Source organism: Scyliorhinus canicula, chromosome 5, assembly GCF_902713615.1.
Source record: "Scyliorhinus canicula chromosome 5, sScyCan1.1, whole genome shotgun sequence".
NCBI classification, from domain to species: domain Eukaryota; kingdom Metazoa; phylum Chordata; class Chondrichthyes; order Carcharhiniformes; family Scyliorhinidae; genus Scyliorhinus; species Scyliorhinus canicula.
Genome location: NC_052150.1, coordinates 4,744,621 through 4,767,164, shown reverse-complemented (window position 1 = coordinate 4,767,164; position 22,544 = coordinate 4,744,621). Strand labels below are relative to the sequence as shown.

The following is a 22,544-nucleotide window of genomic DNA, read 5'->3' as shown; positions in this document are numbered from 1 at the left end:
ACATTTCACTGCATCGGGTTTGTCAGCATTCGTGGTGTGAAGCAGCACTGTGTACGTGTGTGTAAAGTAAGCTTCAATGCTGGGCAAGCCACTTTCACAGATTGTATATCGCCAGTGTCCCTGGGGAACGCATCTGGGGAATCCTTGACACCAATTGGCTGCTTGAGTAGACTGCATAAGATGCTGTCAGCAGCTCCCAAAGAGCAGTATTGATCTGAAGGTAATTGTGGGATATTCGAGTGAGGAATGCTATCATTTCTGAGAATAGCTCTTCTCTTGCAGTAAGCTAGTGGTTTGTACCTGTCTGTATCTGATATGCTTCTGTGAATGAGGGGAGATGTTTGCTGCATTGTCCAGAGATTAATGGGAAGGTGTGACCTGAAATAGCAGGTATGTTTCATTCAGTCAATGCATGTCTTTGATGTTACGTGCTAATTGCTGTGCTAATCAGCCTGAGCTTTTAAACTCAAATAGGAAACTGTTCAAGGTTATCCAGCAGCTATGTGTCTGATGTTGATTTTAAACAAGACTTTCACATTGAATGTAAGCTCCCCTCATTGCACTGACAATGTAATACAAATCGAGCTGTGCTCAGTTGAGGGCACATTATTCTATCTCTGTCTGGCCTCCGATTTCTAAATGCTCTGTGCACTCTCTCCCTTGCATTATTTCAGCGTTTCTCTGTCAGTTACTGGAAGCTTGTCGGGTTCATAGACTGGCACAGTGTGTATTACCTTACTGTGGGTGATATTGTCAGCATGTAAAGCTTTGGAATAGCATTTAAGATGTGAAGCAGTGTCGTTACTACCATGTAACAGTAATGGAAAGCAGAAATGATGTAGTTCTACCCTGATCTGACCATCTGGCTAAGCATCAGAGACATAAGAAGGGACAATGTAATTTACCTTTCTGATGGCATCTTCGGCTCTATTTAAATACAGCTGTAAAATCAACAGAGTGCACCTTGTTAGTTTATCTGAGCTGTTTTGCTTGCATTTTAATGTGAAAGCTGTCTTGTTTTGTTAAAAAGTTTTGCTTGCTGTGAGGTTATATTACACCGATCCATTGACATATGATCAATAAGGTCAGGTTTTTTTAATCAAATGATTGTGTTGGTCACAAAGATGTAATGTACCCCGAGTTCTGTACAGAGTCTTAGGCAATTGAGGAAAATGCAAAATGAAGCATTGCTGAGCCGATTTCTTTGCCAAGAATCATTTCTTTACAACTTGAATCTGCAGCCAAATCCCTGTTCTTAAGTGTTAGGTTGCTGGAGGCGCAATGCTTAAATACACAGACATAGTGCATCATTGGGTGATAAGGCAGGTGTCCAATTACTCAAATAGTCAGTTCCTGTTTTTTAACTGGGTTATTACAGACCCAGAGATAAGGAACCAGAGATCAAGTCATCCCAGACTGTTCTTACAGACCTCACAGTGGCTGATGATAGAATGGGATTGTTAAGGACAGGTCAGCTCTCAGGAATGATTCATGGCATTGAGCTAATCCCATGACAGGACGGGTGTAGGTCTGTCATGGGGACAACCTAACACTGTAAAACTGGGACAAATCAGACATCGGAAGTTGGTGCAGATAAGGTCAGTTGCTCTGCAGAATGTTCCACATTAATACTGGTGCTATGTTTTCAAATACTTTCACAATAGTCCGACGAACAATTTTTTTGAAAACTGTGTTTTCTTACATTGATGCAGAATATTCCCTCAGTGGCTATTTTAATTGATTAAACACAGTTGTAAAAAGAAGTGAGTTCTGAAAAAAAGGAAGAGATGGAAAGAACAATGTGGACATTAATTATCAGCATACAAGGGTGGCACGGTGGTACAGTGGTTAGCATTGCTGCCTACGGCGCTGAGGACCCGGGTTCGAATCCCGGCCCTGGGTCACTGTCCGGGAGGAGTTTGCACATTCTCCCCGTGTCTGCGTGGGTTTCACCCCCACAACTCAAAGATGTGCAGGATAGGTGGATTGGCTACGCTAAATTGCCCCTTAATTGGAAAAAATAATTGGGTACTCTAAATTTATAAAAAAAAATTATCAGCATACATTAAATTAAAAGTTATGTTCTTAAACAATAGGCTAAGATAAAATTGCAAAAGGACTAATTGGATTTTTCTGTAGTACTCTGAGCGGCACGTTGATCAGCTGTGCCTTATTCTGCTGAAAAAAACAATTCAAGAGATTTCCACCCTCTGCTTGCTTTGACTTTCCAGAAATTGAAACAGAGGGTATGAAACATAAAGGTAATCACTTATTTCTGCCCACGCGCACAATGTCCGTTTCTCCATTGGCATCCATGAGGTTCTATGCACTCTTACATGCAATAAATTTACATTAACGATCTGCACAAAATGTCACTCCATTAATGTTGAGCTGGGTTAATCATCACCTACACATGGTTATGAGAGTAAACATCTGCTTCTTATAGGGAGCGATCAACGCGATTGAGACACAGACTCTGCCCAGCTACCCACTGGTCATCATCTGTATCAAGTTTCTTGGCAATGACTACAATCATACTTGATGCTTGAAAAGCAGACCTCTTTCAAAAGCCTGTTCTCTTTGGTCCATCTCTGTGAACTTCTGCCAACAGGAGTTTAAAATTTTTCATCCTCGTTTTCATGACCTCTAAATCTCTGTAGCCTTCTCCAGACCTACAACTGACTGAGATCTCCACAGTCCTCCAATTCTGGACTCTTGCACCACTCTGATTTTAATCACTCCACCATTGGTCACGTCTAATCACATGTCTGGACCCTAGGTTTTGAATTCCCTCCCTAAACCCCTTCGCCTGGCCACCTCTCTCTCATCCTTTAAGATGCTCATTAAAACTTATTCCTAAACTTTTGGTGACTGTTTCTAATATCGTGTTAAGTGCCTCAGTGTCAAGCATTCATTTGAAGCACCTTGAGATAGCTTGCTGTGTCAAAGGTCTTATCGAAAGACAAGTTATTGTTTCATTGGCTGGTGCTGAATACAGACCAGTTTTCCAAATGGCAGCTTCGTCCTACTTCTTTTCCACCAGGTTCCGGGAAGATTATTAGGTTACCGACAAGAATATTAATTGTCAAAATCTAACTTTATTCTGCGAAACTAACTTCTGACTATTTTAGGTGCCTTTCCTTGTAGAACAGTAGTGTGAGGAAACCTTGAAACAGAGGACAATATAGAGAAGGTGCCAAGGTCGTTGGACCATGGCAAAAGTATGTCAAGTTTTTTTTAGAACGGGATCACGGCAGTAATAAGCTGAGACCTTGGGACTTGTGAGGGAATTGTTTAGGCATGTCCAAACACCATATTAGAATGTCTCCGCCCCTTTAGGGGTTAAGACCTTGGAGCTTTGAGAGAGAGGGCAATCAAACAAAGGCGGATGTGAAAATAATTCTGTAATGGTGGGTTGCTCACATCAAAGATGTCAGATTGGTCAAGGAAAGTGTTCGCAAACATGGGTCTGAAGATGATTGGAGTGAGGGGCAGATTAAGCGAATAAGGAGCAGGAATAAAGAGATCTTCCCTCTGCCTTCTGCACAGCGGAATCGTCTGAAATAGGAAAACAAGAGGCATGGTGGGGCGAGGGAGAGATGGAGAGAGAGAGAGAGAAGCTTGAAGATCGACGCTCCGAGATAAACCATTCCTGTGCTCCACTGTGGACAGAGGTGTTACAATCCGTGTTAAACTGCAAATCACCTGCCATTCGCTGGCGGTGGGGTTTTCTGTTCTCGCTGGCAGCGGACCCCTGCTCACGGGTTTCCCGACGGAGTGGGGTGGCCAATAGGAATTCCTATTGACAAGCGGTGGGAGTAGACAATCCCACCACCAGCGAACGGCGTGGCCAAAATACTCCGTCCGAGCTTGCAGCGGTAACAGGGCGGACTCGCAATGGAGCATCCTAGCCTTAATAGGCAGCACGGTAGCACAGTGGTTAGCACTGCTGCTTCACAGCGCCAGGGTCCCAGTGTCAATTCCTGGCTTGGGTCACTGCCTGTGCGGAGTCTGCATGTTCTCTCTGTGTCTGTGGGGGTTTCCTCCGGGAGCTCTGGTTTCCTCCCACAATCCAAAGCTGTGCAGGTTAGGTGGATTGGCCATGCTAAATTGCCCTTAGTGTCCAAAAAAAAAGGTTAGCTGGGGTTACTGGGTTACTAGGGTGGAGGTGTGGGCTTAAGTAGGGTGCTCTTTCCAAGAGCAGGTGCAGACTCGATGGGCCTAATGGCCTCCTTCTGCACTGTAAATTCTATGATTCTACGATTAATAAATGTGCGCTGACTGCTTCAGTAAAGTTGATAGACCACTAAGCTTTGCAACCAAGCCTGTTCCCATATTAAATTCTAACATTTGGCCTGGTCTCATTCATTAATCTAATCTTTATTAGTGTCATAAGTAGCCTTTCATTAACACTGCAATGAAGTTACTGTGAAAATCCCCTATTCATCACACTCCGGTGCCTGTTCGGGTTCACAAAGGGAGAATTCAGAATGTCTAATTCACCTAACAGCATGCCTTTCGGAACTTGTGGGAGGAAACCGGAGCCCCCGGAGGAAACTCACGGAGCCACGGGGAGAACGTGCAGACTTAGCGCAGACAGTGACCCAAGCCTGGAATCGAACCTGAGCCCCTGGTGCTGTGAAGCAACATTGCTAACCACTGCACAATGCTTATTATCTCATTATTAAAACTCGAGAGCAGGTATCAAGAATCACCTCAGGTGCAAGATGCTGGTTTTGTGAAGTACTCGTCTGTTTAATGTCTTGTGTCCATTTCTTATCGCAGACCATGAAAGGGAGAAATATAACATTGCTGCCTTGATGAGAAACCTTCAGGTATTCAACTTGCTGGAGGACTTTAATATTATGAAATGTTTTGAAATGTTTAACAGAGAGTTGTGTCCATTGTGGCAGAGATCGAACTTCGGGGTCATAAGTCTAAGATTGCCTTTAAAAATCCAAAAGCTAATTGAGGAGAAGCATCTCTATCTTTCTTGAGAGAGAGGTCAGAATTGCTGCCATTGGGAGAGATTGATGATTGAAGTGAATTGCACAGATGTATTTAAGCGGGAGCTAAATAAACGCACGATGGAGAACCTAATTAAAGGATGTGTCGAGACGTTGAAGAGAGTTGGGAGGAAGTTAATATGGAACAAAGCTGCCAGGATGGACCTTGAGATGAAATGGTCTGGGAGGACTTTGGGTCAATATTGCGGCAGAGGAACCGGCAGGTTAGAAGAAGGATATGTTTCTGCCGCAGCTTTCCACAGGCGGCTGGGCATGGAAACTCTACTTAGCAGCTTCAGGAAGGCAACTGAGCCTGTTAAATGTCCAATTAATGGGTACTTTTCAGAGGTTTGCAGATGGTTCCAGGGAGTGAGTGTGACAGAGTTTCAGGAACTCCCCAATGATTGAGGGATGGAAGCTCATTAGCATATCAGTATGGGTTGCGGCTGTGAACAGCAGCATTGCGGTACAGGGAAGGTGAGGGTGAATAAAGTGTGGGAGTGACAAACTAGAAGCAGTGCAAACTTGGCAAGCATATTGGAGGCATGACGGTTGGCAGGCCTCTCCAAGGTGCATTTTATTTATGCAGAGTAAGAGGAGTGAGAGATGAGCGCTTTACGTTATAATAGGTGTCCTGACTTCCCGTGGCTGTCATTGTACTACTTTTGTCACCCTTGTCTGGCCTCCCTTTCAGCCTACCTCTGCACGTGCTGCCTTACAGCAGGGTGCTCCCTCTCCTTCAAACAGGACTCCTGCTTCTCAGGTGCCGAGAGCTGCCACTATCCACTTCCCATCATTGGCTGTCTCTTGCACCGCAGGGTGGCCCTGATAAAATTCCCTTTAATCTCCAACTGTCTGCTCTTGCTTTGCATTCTGATGTTGGAACTCCCTCACTGGTGACCATGTTCCACCCGGTGTGTCCCAATGTGAGGATGGGGCGGGCGGCACCACACAAGCTTTGACGTCAAGTGAACAGGGTGAAAATAAATAGCAAGAAGAGACTAATAATTATCACAAGCTTGCACTATGTCTCCAATTTCCTGCTTACTTAAGAACATTCCTTGTGGGCGGCACGGTAGCACAGTGGTTAGCACAGTTGCTTCACAGGCTTGGGTCACTGTCTGTGCGGAGTCTGCACGTTCTCCCTGTGCCTGCGTGGGTTTCCTCCGGGCGCTCCGGTTTCCTCCCACAAGTCCCAAAAGACGTGCGTGTTAGGTGAATTGGAAATTCTGAATTCTCCCTCTGTGTACCCGAACAGACACCGGAATGTGGCGACTAGGGGATTTTCACATTAACTTCATTGCAGTGTTAATGTAAGCCTACTTGTGACAATAATAAAAATAATTATCTATCATTGGACATCCGGGCCATTTATTCAAATCGGGGGGCCTATAGTGTGTCCTGCGGTTAAAAATAACTTTTGCACTATGATATTGTGCACATCTCTTTGAACGTACATTAGGAAGGAAGAAGGTGGATATCACGGATAAATAGCCTGTCTATTTTAATACTATCTACTTGTTTCAGCGACCACATCACATAATATCCGACTGTGTTCAATCCACTTACTTTCACTTTCAAAGATAATTGAAGTAACAGGTAATAGGACAAAGGTTACCCCAGAATAAATAGTCTTGAATTGTTTGCGGTATGAAGCTAAATTCTGTCCCCTTCAATGCAGACTACAACAGAGGAGCACGGTTTCATGTCACAATTTCCGCTCTGCTATGAGCGTATCGAGCGACAGATCATAACATTAAAATGTGACACCTATTTGAAAGCAGGATTAAATTCATTATAAACAATTGAACATAAAAAAATTGCTGTTGAGGTAATTGCTCGCTGCTGGGACAATTGCAGCAATTTTAGGTTTTGCTGAACTGAGACACTTGCATCCCACAGAGTGCGTGCCGAAAATCGTGAGGGGACCCAAGTGACTCCTGTGCGAAGAAAAAGCCACTGCAGGTGGAGGAGGGGCTGGGCTGTCCTACTATGCAGCAGGTGTCTTCTCTCCCATCACACAATGCCGGCTGCTCCTCACTTGTGTCCTTTTAACCACCCAAATCGTTAATTAAATCCTATGGAGTATGGTCACTGTGCAATTTATAATGTAGCAGATCTCTGAATTGTACTGTCCATAGGAGGCACTGCAGTAACTTGCCAAGGCTTCTTCAGGTTTTTTAAAACTCCAGCAGCTGGTAAAACAGGTGCAGTCGGCACATGAAACACCGTCTTCTTTAACTTGCGCCCCTCCCACCCCGAGTCACACCCACTGACTCAGAATCTGCCCCTAACGGCAGTGTGGGCGAACCTCCATCTCATGGCCTGCAGCTGCTCAAGAAGGCAGCTCATCACCACCTTCTCCAGGGCCAAGCAGTGACTCCTAAAGCCAAAGGATGACAAAAACATCATTAATCTGTGTGTGTGTTTGTCTATTTGTGTTTGGGAAGGTGATGAGGATTGTGGCTGGGGTGGTTGGGAGTAGATTTTCCTCTCCCTGTCCTGGGGTCTTTGATTTCTACCACCACAGCCAAAGCAGGAAAGGTGATAAAGCCCTTTTGTGTTGGTAAACAGCAAGTGGGGCTCTAGGCTGCTCAATCTGACACACACACTCCCATTTGCAAAGAACCAGTGAGATCGCACTTCAAGTTAGTCATCAGCAGATGGAGTAATTTAAGTTCACGAGGAAGCTTTGGAGTTCTGGCTTCAGGATAGAGCAATGCTTTAACCCTGTCGGGATCTGACTAGCAAGGAAATGGTCCAATGACTTTAGCAACTGCCTGCTTGGCTGAGAAGAGCCCATGAGTCTCCCTCAGCTGATGCATCTGCAGATTCTTGAGAACAGTGCCCATTCACCCCTGTCCTCGAGGGTAACAGGACCCCCCAAACAAATGCCCACCCACCGCAGGGGAAACTATTTCAAGATACGACTCCCCCCTCGCCCACAGCCCTGCCCCATGCCCCCCTCCCCCACCCTGCCAGAATAAATAGTTGTGGATATATTGAATAAACTCAAAATCAAGATTATGTTCCAAACTGACGTAAAACCTATTGTAATAAGAAACAAATCGAACCTTCCTGTCACTCGCAACTGCAAAAGGGATGACGCCGTGATATTGGGATTCATCCCGGATATTGGGCTGGGATTGTTCCTGAATGAGCAACACTGAGCAAACCAATAGGAAATGTTTGGCAAAGTCTACCGATTTCCATCAGTTTTGCAATTTTATTCTTTTATAAATTTAGTGTACCCAATTATTTTTTTTCCAATTAAGGGGCAATTTGGCATGGCCAGCCCACCTAGCCGGCATATCTTTGGGTTGTGGGGGTGGGACCCACGCAGACACGGGAAGAATGTGCAAACTCCACACGGACAGTGACCTGGGGCCGGGATCGAACCTGGGTCCTCGACGCTGTAGGGCAGCAGTGCTAAACACCTGGCGATTTAAATTAGGTTCATTCTGTCGAGCAGATATGGACCCTGAGCTCCGCCGGCGATTCTCAACCTTGAAATAGATTTACCTGGGGAAGCAGCAGTGCTCCGAAAGCTAGTGATTTGAAAAAAAACCTGTTGGACTTCAACCTGGTGTAAGACTTCTTATTTAAATCGTGGGAAAATGCCCTCCTTACACATCTGGTGGTGAGGTGCTGCTCCTGATTTCATACTTGATCAACCCAATAACCCCATACCCTGGGTTTGTGCAATGTTCCATTAGCATAGAGGAGTGGAAGATTAGCAACCATTTCGTAGATCATCCTGTCATCCTGTGTGCCAGTGAATTAATGTCTATCATGCAGTGAAATTGTGTTAAAGATATTTATCATGTGAAAGACTTTAAGAATTCAGTGGACAGGCCTTTAAGTGTTAATTTGCAGTTTGTGTTTTTGTTATGCTGGATTTGAGGTTGTAAAATTGGCATTGAATAAGATAGCAGGTTGTGATAATGGTTTTCCAGGGAGGCAGTCGGATCCTGTGTGCTTCGGAGACTTGGCTGACCTACAGTCGGCATCGCAAAGCATCGGATTAGTACCACCAGTGGTAGCTTCACAAGATCCTCCAAATCTGGTGGCAAGGAAGGTGGTTGAAGAGCAACATCCTCTCCCCGGCTGACCTGCCCACCATTAAGGCTCAATTCACTGAAAACCAGCCCTATCACGTGGGTCATGTCGTTTGTATACCTGACACCAGATTTCTGAAGCAATTTCTCTACTCTGACCTTAGTCACGGCAGGAGACTCCCCGGGGTATAGCGGAAACATGTGACGCCTGGCCTCAAAGAAACCCTGAAGAGGTCAGTCATTCCCTCGGCTCATGGAAATTTCTGGCTTGTGACCGTCCAAGAAGGAGCAAGCTCATTTGGGAAGGGCACCAAATACATCGGGAAACTTCATCGGGAATGTGCGGAGTTGATGTCGAGGCCTTGGATAGAGTGCACAAACCTGCAAAGAACCCACCTATCCGACCATTCAACATCACCTACCCTCACATGTGACAGAGTCTGCAGATCACACAGCGGACCTATCAGCCATCCCAGAATCCAGAGAGGAAGCAAATCACCTTCGATTCTGAGAGAAGTCTGAGAAGAATAAACAGCAGAAACTATTTGCATCAGTGCTTATTTGATGTGGGTAGCGTTTCTGCACCTTGGGTGCTTTCCTCCGCCGAGCTGCCACCTTCCGGAATATTTGGATCTGGAATCTCTGAACAGGTGAGAGCGTAATTCCTGTCACACTTGCTGGTGGATGTTGTCCAGATTTCGCAGTTGATTGGGGTGATTTAATGGCCGTGTTGTGCCCAGCGCGGATCCGGACATGGCGGTGAAATTGCAAGAGAGGCCAAAATCGGGAACCGTGCCACATGGAAGGTTTGTGCTGGAGGGTGCCAGGGTGATCAGATGTGGGGAGGGTGCAATGTGCCAGTAGCTGACCTGTTGGGAGGGAGAGGGGTTGGGGGCGGGGGGTGGCAGGTGGAACTGACGCCAGGGGACCGGTGTTCACTCACTCTCGCAGCTCGGCGGAGTTCGTTGGTCTTCTTCCTGCACTGTACTCCTGTCCTCCTGGTCACGCTGCCCTCACTGACAGCCGCAGCTACTGCCTCCCGGGCAGCTTTTCTGATCCTGCTGCTGCTCTTCTGACCCTCTTGGAGGATCAGGATGTCCTGTCTCACCTCCATGGCATCCAGAGACCTGGCCAGGTTATCATCCCCGAAGCGGGGAGCAGGTCTGTGCGGTGCCAGGCTCGTGTGCTGACTGGGAGTGAGTTGTGAGGGAGCGTTTAAAAGCAGTTCCCCCTTGTTCGCAGAGAGCTGCTGGGCCTGAGTCTGCAAATTAGTTGGCGGGAAAGTCAGTACTGGCATGAAGCCCGCGATGGCTCCTTTTCGCCACTGAGTGCCGCTAGATACGGAGTGCGATTTCACCAGCGCAGCCGTCAGGAAATCGAGCCTAATATAACACTCTTAACCTTTTTTTGTTAAATTGCACCCCATATTTCCGCCAATGATCAGCTGCAGTGTCAACCAAGAAAATCTCCCTTTTGCTTTCCTCTGCTTACAGGGGAATGCCAAAGGTTTTGTCTGCTTCTCCTTCCCACTTGAGAAACTGAAACGATGCCACTACATGGCATAGCTTACAACACCCACACACTGCCCTTTGTCTCTTATGCTCCTTAAACAGGGAGGACAAATGCCTGTAAAAGTGCAATTGTTTCTTTTTAAACACCAACAATAAACTTAACACAGTGGGACACAGATTTCCTGAACATTGGTGTTAGCTTTCAAGGACATAGTTGAGTGCATGCGATGCAGCACATGTGAACTCCGACCTAATACTATGCTTATCAGTCACATTTTATTTCTATCTCTGTTCTTGGCCTGACAATTCTGCCTAGTTCACTCCTGATTCTATACTTTAATCTACGTTACAGTAATAAAGATACAGATATATAAGAACATAGGAACTATGAGCAGGAGTAGGCCATCTGGCCCCTCAAGCCTACTCCGCCATTTCAATGAGATTATGTCTGATCTTTTGTAGACTCAGCTCTACTTTTCCGCCTGAAAACCATAACCCTTTATTCCTTTATTCTTCAAAAAATTATCTATCTTTATCTTGAAAACATTTAACGAAGGAGCCTCGACTGTTTCACTGGGCAAGGAATTCCATAGATACACAACCCTTTGGGTGAACAAGTTCCTCCTGAGCTCAGTTCTAAATCTACTTCCCCTTATTTTGAGGCTATGCCCCCTCGTCCTGCTTTCACCTTCCAGTGGAAACAATCTGCCTGCATCTAGCATATCTATTCCCTTCAACATTTTATATGTTTCTATAAGATCCCCCCACATCCTTCTACATTCCAACGAGTACTGTCCCAGTTTGTTTTGTTCTTCCCCATTGGTAAGTGTCTGGGCTGTACTTACATGTCTCAAAAGCGTATGTAGAAAAACCAAAATTCTCTTTCATCGGGCACAGTGGAAAAGTGACTGAAATGGGGTGATTAACTTTGTTGAGAACTTTGAGCAAGTATTGCCGCAATTGTGAGTGCATTTGTAGAATCTGGTATGAGGTCATACATTTAGCCCTTAACATGTGCATACTGGCCACTTCTCAGCTTTGGGAAACTATAGATTGGATTTCAAGGAATAGCTTTTGTTCTGGGTTTTCAGATCCAGAGGCAATGCTGAGTGACTCATGCAGACATGAACCAAAAGAGGCAGCTATCTGCACAGTTTATTTATTGTGAATTGGCAGGGCTGGTCAGATCTTCACCGGTGACGTACCTGCCATATTAACAGAGGCCTTTGTGTAATTCACAGGTACAAGACATTAGAGCTACAAAAAATAGTCCCTGTTATCGACCACACCGACTCACACTTTGCCAAAAACATTATAAAAGGCTTCCTAACCAATGGTATGCCCCTGGTGTATATTAGCAAGTGCCCTAACCCATTTATAAGCATCTAAAGGTCATGTAATGTTGGGACCAACCATTGCACAGTCTTCAATGGAGGCAGGTCATACTTACTTCCACCCCAAACAATTTCTGCATTTGGGAAACCATTGTAAATCTCAGATGTATCTGGATTTTAAAAAGGCATTTGATAAGGGGCCCCGTAGTAGACTAATGAATTAGGTTATCTTGTGTTCTGTGATATAACCGTTGTAATGATGTACACGTAACATCGAATTGTTTATTTAGAAAGATGATTTATTAACCAACATGTGGAAAGAAAACGGAACAAACTATAATGCAGACGATGGCTACTAAATGAATTCAGTGAATTCTCCACAAGCTACTTTAAGTGCGCCTGTTGTCTTGTTACACTTACCGCCACTGGTGACTGTCTTGAGTCACGTGATGGATCTCCATCACCGCCAGCTAATTGGAGGTCACAGTGCTAACTATATACAGAACCATGCACAGGCATATCACCACAAGTTAGAGAATGCGGAATCAGTAAACAAAGGGCAGGAGTGAATGCTTGCTGACTTCAAGACAGAATGCAGAGATTGGGAATAAGGGTAGTTAGCCAGAGTGGCAGAAGTGATGCTCCACAAGGATACGTGCTAGAAATACTGCTGTTCACAATATACATTAATAATTTGGATTTTACATTCATACATAGCACTGGATTTGGGGTGTAATTAATATGGAGGAGGACTGTAGAAAATTACAGAAGGACATTGATCGCTTATACTGGGGTGGGGGGGGGGGGGAGGGGTGGAATATGAACCAGGTCAGTATCACTGTGAAGCAGACCGGGAGGAGTATGCAGCAGGCCAGAATCACTGTGAAGTAGACAAGAAGGAATATACAGCATGCCAGAATCACTGTGAAGCAGACTGGGAGGAATGTGAAGCAGGTCAGTTTCACTGTGAAGGGACCAGGAGGAGTGTAAACCAGTTCAGCATCACAGTGAAGCAGACTTGCAGGAGTATACAGCAGGCCAAAATCACTGCAAAGCAGACCGGGAGGAATGTGAAGTAGGTGAAGAAAATTGCTACAATTGAAGTTTTTAAAGAGAAACAACAACAGAAGAGAAGTAACGAGTGAGTCATTTTTTGCAATAAAGTTTTATATTAAAGTTCCTTTTATAACTACTCTCTAACTCTTTTACATTTTTGTAATTTTGTGGCAGATTTGTTCCTCTAAATTTCCCCACTTGTCAATGGCATACAAATAAATTTGAGGAATGTAATTGCTCTTTTTTCCTTTCCTCACTCTCACCAAACAAATACTGATCCTGACCCCTTATGGTAGTTGGTTGTGTTCTTACCTAGGTGTTACGTGCTTTCACTTGTTTTTTTTCTCAACAGAAAGCACCTAACTGCTTTTGAAGCGGTGACAACTTGTTGCTCATAGCGAGATGTTTATAAACATTGTGGTTAGATTCACAGCAGGGTATTTGAGATGCATTCAAGTGCAAAGGGAGATGAAATTAAACAAACAAGCCACATGGCTGTCTGGAAGCTATTACTCTGTCAATTACAGCCTACTAAAAGCTATTTCTCTTTGAAAGTGAATAGAAGCTTCACAGATCAAAGGATCTGTGGGGTGGGGTTAAGCCTTACGATGTGTTTTGCCTTTCTATGAAGTAACAGCTGTTGCTTTCTACACTTCTATCTGAGGCATCAGGTGCAAGGAACAGATAAAGTGGAAATGCAGTGATATTCAATTTTTCGGACGAGACTGCTCTTTATCTTCCAGACAGGGGTACTGATGGTGGGTATCACATATGGCAGTGGTCTCTGATGTGGAGGGTCTCTGATGGGACGTCTCTGATATGGGATGGTCTCTGATATGGAAGGTCTCTGATTTCAAGAAGCCTCGAACCTGGGGGATCTGCAATGGAGTTCTGATGGTGGGGGTTGGTGCATGCGTGCTGGGGGGGAGGGGGGGGGGGGGGGGGGGGGGGGGGGTGGTGCTGACCCAGCAATTCCAGTGGTGGTGAGGGAGAAGGATTCCCCTACCTGTCAGCAGGGGAAGGGGCAGGATAGGCATTGTGGAGGGAGGGGGCCAGCCACCGGGCCTCGGTATCTGTCCACCTGCTCAAAATGGTGGCCCGATAGCGGAATTTGGGACAGGATCCCTGGAGCACCCCACCATCCATAAATTAACATGGCAAGGGAGATTGAGTCACTTCCGGCTCCCGCCCCTAACACCAACGCTGACCAGGAGCGATTGTACTCCAGTGGGAGAGTATAGTCTCCCAAATGGAGACTCCTGCCCAATGTAACCACAGCAAGTTTGAAAAATGGGCCTAAAACCAAACTAAGGTGATTGGCAGATTAAATTTGTATTCTTCCCTCCAGGGACTAAGAAGGCTGAGATCATTGAAAGCCGAGCAACACTTTTAAACATCCGAGAGGGATTAGTTGGCCCAAAAGTTTGAGAAAGGAGGAAATTGAACTAACGAAGCTTCAACTAGAAAGAGACATAGAAAGCTGAGAAGTTAGAGAATGCAGGGGAAAGAGAGAAAGTGTTTCAAGGGAACAAAAGGAGAGGAAGTTTGAAACGGAAATAGAGAAAGCCACATGGGAGCAGAGAGAAAGTGAGAGAGAGAGATCCAACTTCACACACAGGCAGCAGCAAATTAAATGTTTGAGCAGATGGCGGAGGAAGGTGATTGTCGATGGAAACCTAATGGGGAGAGGTTCTGATATGTACAAGCTCCACCCAAGATTGATGAGAGAGATGCTGAAACATTTTTTGTGCTTTTGAGAAAATAGGATAACAGATGAGATGGAAACAGTGTATTTGGACCCTACTCCTACAGAATTTGAGGATAGCAAATGTTGTCCCCTTGTTCAAGAAGGGGAGTAGAGACAACCCTGGTAATTATAGACCTGTGAGCCTTACTTCGGTTGTGGGTAAAATGTTGGAAAAGGTTATAAGAGATAGGGTTTATAATCATCTTGAAAAGAACAAGTTGATTAGCGATACTCAACACGGTTTTGTGAAGGGTAGGTCATGCCTCACAAACCTTATTGAGTTTTTTGAGAAGGTGACCAAACAGGTGGATCAGGGTAAAGCTGTTGATGTGGTGTATATGGATTTCAGTAAGGCGTTTGATAAGGTTCCCCACGGTAGGCTATTGCAGAAAATAAGGAAGTATGGAATTGAAGGTGATTTAGCGGTTTGGATCAGTAATTGGCTAGCTGAAAGAAGACAGAGGGTGGTGGTCGATGGCAAATGTTCATCCTGGAGTTCAGTTACTAGTGGTGTACCGCAAGGATCTGTTTTGGGGCCACTGCTGTTTGTCATTTTTATAAATGACCTGGAAGAGGGTGTAGAAGGATGGGTTAGTAAATTTGCAGATGACACGAAGGTCGGTGGAGTTGTGGATAGTGCTGAAGGATGTTATAGAATACAGAGGGACATAGATAAGCTGCAGAGCTGGGCTGAGAGGTGGCAGATGGAGTTTAATGCGGAAAAGTGTGAGGTGGTTCACTTTGGAAGGAGTAACAGGAATGCAGAGTACTGGGCTAATGGCAAGATTCTTGGTAGTGTAGATGAACAGAGAGATCTCGGCATCCAGGTACATAAATCCCTGAAAGTTGCCACCCAGGTTAATAGGGCTGTTAAGAAGGCATATGGTGTGCTCGCCTTTATAAGCAGGGGGATTGAGTTTCAGAACCACAAGGACATGCTGCAGCTGTACATAACTCTGGTGCGGCCACACCTGGAGTACTGCGTGCAGTTCTGGTCACCACATTATAGGAAGGATGTGGAAGCTTTGGAAAAGGTTCAGAGGAGATTTACTAGGATGTTGCCTGGTATGGAGGGAAGGTCTTACGAGGAAAGGCTCAGGGAATTGAGGTTGTTTTCGTTAGAGAGGAGAAGGCTGAGAGGTGACTTAATAGAGACATATAAGATAGTCAGAGGGTTAGATAGGGTGGACAGTGAGAGTCTTTTTCCTCGGATGGTGATGACCAACACGAGGGGACATAGCTTTAAATTGAGGGGTGATAGATATAGGACAGATGTCAGAGGCAGTTTCTTTACTCAGAGAGTAGTAGGGGTGTGGAACGCCCTGCCTGCAATAGTAGTAGACTCGCCAACTTTAAGGGCATTTAAGTGGTCACTGGATAGACATATGGATGAAAATTGAATAGTGTAGGTCAGATAGGCTTCAGATGGTTTCACAGGTCGGCGCAACATCGAGGGCCGAAGGGCCCGTACTGCGCTGTAGTGTTCTATGTTCTATGTTCTAATAAACTTGTGGGTTGGGCGAGTGAAATCTATGCGTCTTTATCAGAGGGAAGATCTGGAGACTATGAGACAGTGACAAAAGCTACATTAGGGGCATATGGGCTGGTTTCAGAGACGTACAGACAGGAATTTCGAGCTGAAAGAAAACAGTTGAACAAACTTACCTGGAATTCGAGATGGTGAAGCAAAATCATTTTAATAGATGGGTGCGAGCATTGAAAATAGGAGAAACCAATGACACCCTTAGAGAAATAATTCTGTCGCAGCAATTTAAAGGTCTGTTGCCTCCAATGATTAAATCTCATGTTCATAAAGATATTTGTTGTCCGGAAGAGATATTAAAGGAAAATGTGCTGGTTAGCAGCATTCTTAGAGAAAATAAATAAATTCCTTTTGTTAAAATAAGATGACAGAGTAGTTTGAAGACAGGGGCAGTAATGTTAGGTGTGGAAGAAACCTTTCCCATTGCAGGAATTCAATTCATTCTGGGTAAGATATTCCAAGATCCCAGATGGGAGTGATACCTACTGTAGTCAAGGAGCCAGTAGAAAATCCTGCCTCCACAGACAATTTACCAACAGATTCTCCTGGAGTATTTCTGGATTGTGTGGTGCTGCAATCAGAGGCTCATAAACTAAGATAAAAGAGGGAGGAGGTGCAAACCTCGGATGAGGCAAGTGTGATGAGGTTTTTCTGATACCATCTTTAGCCAACTGAATAACAATGAGATAGACACGGAGAACGAGAGAAATGTATTCTGTTATGGGCCAGAGTTTATAGAACCCCAAAGTGTGTCATGGAGTTCACCTGACCCACAGCCTGCTGAACACAGGTGAGCTGGAGAGAGTGATAGGAATGTGTTGGACTGGTATTTCAATATGGCGGCAGGACCTTCAAACCAATGAGCTGCCAACAGGAAGACCAATCAGTGGTCTGCTCACCACGTGACTCAGAGGGGAACTCACCTGTGCATAATTAATTAGGTCGCAAGTGTAGAATCTAGCGTGGGATATCACCAGCCTGGCCAATGGGAAAGCAGCAGCTAGAGCAGCCTGTAATCACACTGAAAGAATTCTGCACAGAAACTAGTGTTATCTCTGCATAGCACAGAGATGTAAAATACATCCTTGTAACTCTATCTAACCTACACATCTTTGGACTGTGAGAGGGAACTAGAGCACCCGGAGGAAACCCACGCAGACACAGGGAGAACGTGCAGACTCCGCACAGACAGTGACCCAAGGTCGGAATTGAATCTGTTTGGGGCAGGGTGTCTCACAAGGCAGTGGGGTCCTGAGTGCAATATCTGATTCCGTTTATTTTCTTCTCTGCTGTTCTTTGCCTCATCATTCAGGCCTTTGGGCACAATGTGTGATGCAAATTGATGGACAAATTATCACCATTTTGAACGCAAGCTCCTCCCAGTCATTAATGGCAATGCTGCTACTTCATGGAGAGCTTCAGGGTATCTTTGTAGCATTTTCTCTGTTCTCCAGTGCAACATTGGCCAGTTCAGAGAATGGGACCAGATAGGGAGACGCTTTTCGGCCACCAGGTCACAATGGCCATCCATCGAAGTTGATTTTGTAGGAGTTTGCCTGAGTACTTGTCGAGCTGACACCAGTGTTAGTTCAAAGATCCTTCCATTGGAATCTGGAGAATGTGGCGGGGGCATTGCTGATGGAATTTCTATCGCTGACACACAGCCCAGGTCTCGCACAGTACAGGAGTGTGATGACTATTGTTGGATTTATGGAGATTTTTGTTCTCAAACACTCGCTGCTGTAATTTGTAGAAGGCTGAGCTGCTGTTGCTGATCTGATTGATATTGGATCTCCTCATCCATGGTGGCCTTTGAACTAAGAGTCTATTTAGCATGGCCAATCCGCCTACTCTGCACATCTTTGGGTTGTGGGGTGAGATCCTCACAGGGCAGCACAGTAGCATGGTGGTTAGCACAATTGCTTCACAGCTCCAGGGTCTCAGGTTCAATTCCCAGCTTGGGCCACTGTCTGTGCGGAGTCTGCACGTTCTCCCTGTGTGGTGCGTGGGTTTCCTCCGGGTGCTCCGGTTTCCTCCCACAGTCCAAAGATGTGCAGGTTAGGTGGATTGGCCATGATAAATTGCCCTTAGCGTCCAAAAATTGCCGTCAGTGTTGGGTGGCGTTACTGAGTTATGGGGATAGGGTGGGGGTGTGGGCTTGGATAGGGTGCTCTTTCAAAAAGAGCCGGTGCAGACTCGATGGGCCAAATGGCCTCCTTCTGCATTGTAAAATTCTATAATTCTATCCGCACAGACATGGGGAGAACTTGCAAATTCCACATGGACAGTAACCCTGGGCCAGGATCAAACCCGGGTCCCCGATGCCATGAGGCAGAAGTGTTACGCACTGCATCACCATGCGACGGTGGACTTTTGAGAGATGTCGCTGCCAAAATACAGGAAGGATCAACACATTCCAGAGTCTCTTCAACGTATATGGATGTGGAATATTTGGCTGACCAGGTGTGGGTCGATAATTGAGCTTTGTTCAGGCAATATTCATGGACAGGCTGGAATGACCAATTGTAAAAAAAAAAGAGTGGTTTTCAAATCTGCTGCAGAGTGGGCAAGAGGACTGCTGTAATTTACAAACTGTAGATCTCCGAAGTCTACGGTGGTCAATTTAGCTTGAGCATGGCGGCGGCTGAGGTTAAAGAGTTTTCCATCTAGACGGTATTTAAACTTCAAACAATAAGATAGCAATGAGGTGAATAGCTACTGTAAGATAGATTGGGAATAGTATGGGGGCTATCACACAGTCCTGCTTCACACCCATCGGGATTTGAAGGAGATTGTTTCTGATCTCCAACTCAAGGCATATCAGTCATTACAGTCATATCATCATGCATAGAATCATAGAATTTTATGGTGCAGGAGGAGGTCATTCGCCCCATCGAGTCTGCACCAGCCTTGGAAAGAGCCCCGTACTTAAGCCCCATGCCTCCACACCATCCCCGTTACTCAGTAAACCCACCTAACCTTTTTGACACAAAGGGGCAATTTAGCACGGTCAATCCACCTAACCTGCACATCTTTGCACTGTGGGAGGAAACCGGAGCACCCGGAGGAAACCCACGCAGACACGGGGAGAAAGTGCAAACTTCACACGGACAGTCATCCGCGGCCGGAATTAAACCCGGGTCCCTGGAGCTGTGAGGCAGCAGTGCTAACCACTGTACAGCCTGCAGCCCATGAAGTAATGGCAGAATTCTGACCAAGCTTCTCGGGCATCCAAACCCCTGGTGCACAATGCATGGAGCCTTGCAAATTACTGAGCCAAATGGTCAGGTTTTGGTGAGGTTGCTGCATGCAACAAAGAAATACTGATGTTGAACAAAGACCATGCAGAGGCTCCTTTGCAAGATCTAAAGCCATACTAATATGCGGGAGGATTTCCTCAGCCACAGGAAGTAGGCGATTTGGGAGAGTGTGTGCATGGATTTTCCCCGCTACGGACAAGAGGGAAATAATTAATTAGTTTCCACAGCATGATTCCTGTCCCTTGTTGAAGATTGTTACAATTGTCATATCCTTGTCCAATTGTACAACAATTGTTGTACATTTTATGTAATCATATGTAAAACATCTTAGCTCGTGCTCAACTTTCAATGAATTATTATGATTAGGCAACACACTCAGAAAGACTCTGAAGTTATAATTCCTCGGTGTGCTATTTTTCAGGCACTGGTTAATGTTTTAGCATCACATTTCCTGAAAAGTAATTTTAACAAAGTTATTAGACTGTTTAAAATAACTTGATGAAAGCACATTAACCATCTACTAAAGATGCCAGGCAGTGGGATTTACAACCTATGGTTCTGCATCATTGGTTTCAGCTCATGCTACAGTAGCAGAGTGGAAGCCATTATCCATCTCACAAGATCTCTGTAAAGGTTACATTGTCACCCTAATTTACCGGCCAGCGTTCCCTGTGAATGTAGTTCCCTACTCAGATCACGCAGTCACCGTCTTATATCAAAACTTCTCCATAGCTTTTAGACAACTTGCAAATTTAATCTTGTAAGACTCCATACGGGATTGTAGATGTCTTTGGTCATTCAAACGTGATTTCGGGAGAGACACTTCCAAATGTTTCCATGCAAGGCTGGAAGTTAAAGGTGCAATGGAAATGCAAGTTGTTGTTGTATCCGCACGGCAGCCTCTTCTGGGAACCAACAGGGGGTGACATTCTGACTTTGCAAATTGCGGGATGATTTATATGTTGATTGTTATGAAAAGAGAAACTCGTTTCAGTTATTTTCAGATCTCATTCAGTGGGTGTCAGTCAGTTATCGTTCCTGCAACCCATCCTTCCTGTATGTTTACACGACCTCCGCAAAGCCATCCGAGATGCCAAGAGAGAATGTCAAACCAAGCTAGACTCGCAGACAGACTCTCTGCGATTGTGGCAAGGACTAAACAACATAACGGGCTACAAAGTGAAGCCTAGCAGTATCTCCAGCAGCAGCGCACCCCTCCCCAATGAACTCAATGCATTCTATGCTCATTTCGAGCAGGCAACCAACAATCTGCTGTTGGGTGCCCCAACAGCCCATAACTCACCCATACCCACCATCACAGCTTCTGAAGTCAGATCGGCCTTCCTGAAAGTGAACCCTCGGAAGGCGACGGGCCCGGACGGGATCCCTGGCCGTGACTCAGAGCCTGCGCGGACCAGCTGGTAGAGGTATTCGGGGACATCTTTAACCTGTCCCTACTCCACTCCGAGGTCCCTACCTGCTTCAAGAAGACCACCATTATACCGGTTTCAAAGAAGAACCAGGCAATGTGCCTCAATGACTGCCGTCCGGTGGCCCTGACTTCAGTCGTAATGAAATGCTTTGAGAGGCTGATCATGAAGCGCATCACCTCCATACTCCCAGAACACCTTGATCCACTGCAATTCCCATACCGTCGCACGGTCCACAGCAGACGCCATTTCCCTGACCTTACACTCATCCCAAGAGCATCGCAACAACAAGGACTCCTACATCAAACTCCTATTTATTGACTACAGCTCCGCCTTCAACACCATAATCCCAGCCAAGCTCATATCAAAGCTCCAAAACCTAGGATTTGGCTCTCCACTCTGCAACTGGATCCTTGATTTTCTGACCAACAGACCACAATCAGTAAGAATGAACAACAACCACCTCCTCCACAATAGTCCTCAATACCGGTGCCCCGCAAGGCTGCGTACTTAGCCCCCTACTCTACTCCCTGTACACACACGACTGTGTGGCAAAATTTGGTTCCAACTCCATCTACAAATTTGCTGACGATACGACCATAGTGAGCCGGATCTCTAATAACGACGAGTCAGAATACAGGAGGGAGATAGAGAACCTAGTGGAGTGGTGCAGCGACAACAATCTCTCCCTCAATGTCAGCAAAACTAAAGAGCTGGTCATTGACTTCAGGAAGCAAAGTACTGTACACACACCTGTCAGCATCAACGGGGCCCAAGTGGAGATGGTTAACAGTTTCAAATTCCTAGGGGTGCACATCTCCAAAAATCTGTCCTGGTCCACCCACGTCGACGCTATCACCAAGAAAGTACAGCAGTGCCTATACTTCCTCAGGAAACTAAGGAAATTTGGCATGTCCACATTAACCCATACCAAGTTTTACAGATGCACCATAGAAAGCATCCTATCTGGCTGCATCACAGCCTAGTATGGCAACTGCTCAGCCCAGGACCGCAAGGAACTTCAGAGGGTCGTGAACACGGCCCAGTCCATCACACAAACCTGCCTCCCATCCATTGACTCCATCTACATCTCCCGCTGCCGGGGGAAAGCGGGCAGCATAATCAAAGACCCCTCCCACCCGGCTTATTCACTCTTCCAATTTCTTCCATCAGGCAGGAGATACAGACGTCTGAGAACATGCATGAACAGGCTCAAAAACAGCTTCTTCCCCGCTGTTACCTGACACCTAAACGATCCTCTTATGGACTGACCTCATTAACACTACACCCTGTATGCTTCATCCGATGTCGGTGCTTATGTAGTTACATTGTATACCTTGTGTTGCCCTATTATGTATTTTCTTTTATTCCCTTTTCTTCCCATGTATTTAATGATCTGTTGAGCTGCTCGCAGAAAAATACTTCTCACTGTACGTAGGTACACGTGACAATAAACAAATCCAATCCAATCCAATCCAAACTCTCCGCCCCCGTTTCAAGTTCCTGTGGGCATTGTCATACCAACCGTTATTAAACCATGCAGAATAAGTGGAGCAATGATCATGTTAAAATGGAACATCCAATAATTTGATGTGAATA

General features: G+C 45.6%; 1 protein-coding gene across 1 annotated transcript in view; it reads left to right on the top strand.

The window, feature by feature from the left end:
- The first annotated feature begins 235 nt into the window (after nucleotides 1-235).
- LOC119965742 (cadherin-12-like) overlaps nucleotides 236-22,544 on the top strand; it is a 722,197-nt gene continuing 699,888 nt past the window's right edge. Inside the window, exon 1 of the mRNA XM_038796516.1 lies at nucleotides 236-390. The gene's annotated coding sequence lies outside the window, so the exon portion shown is untranslated. The remainder of the gene's footprint in view (nucleotides 391-22,544) is intronic.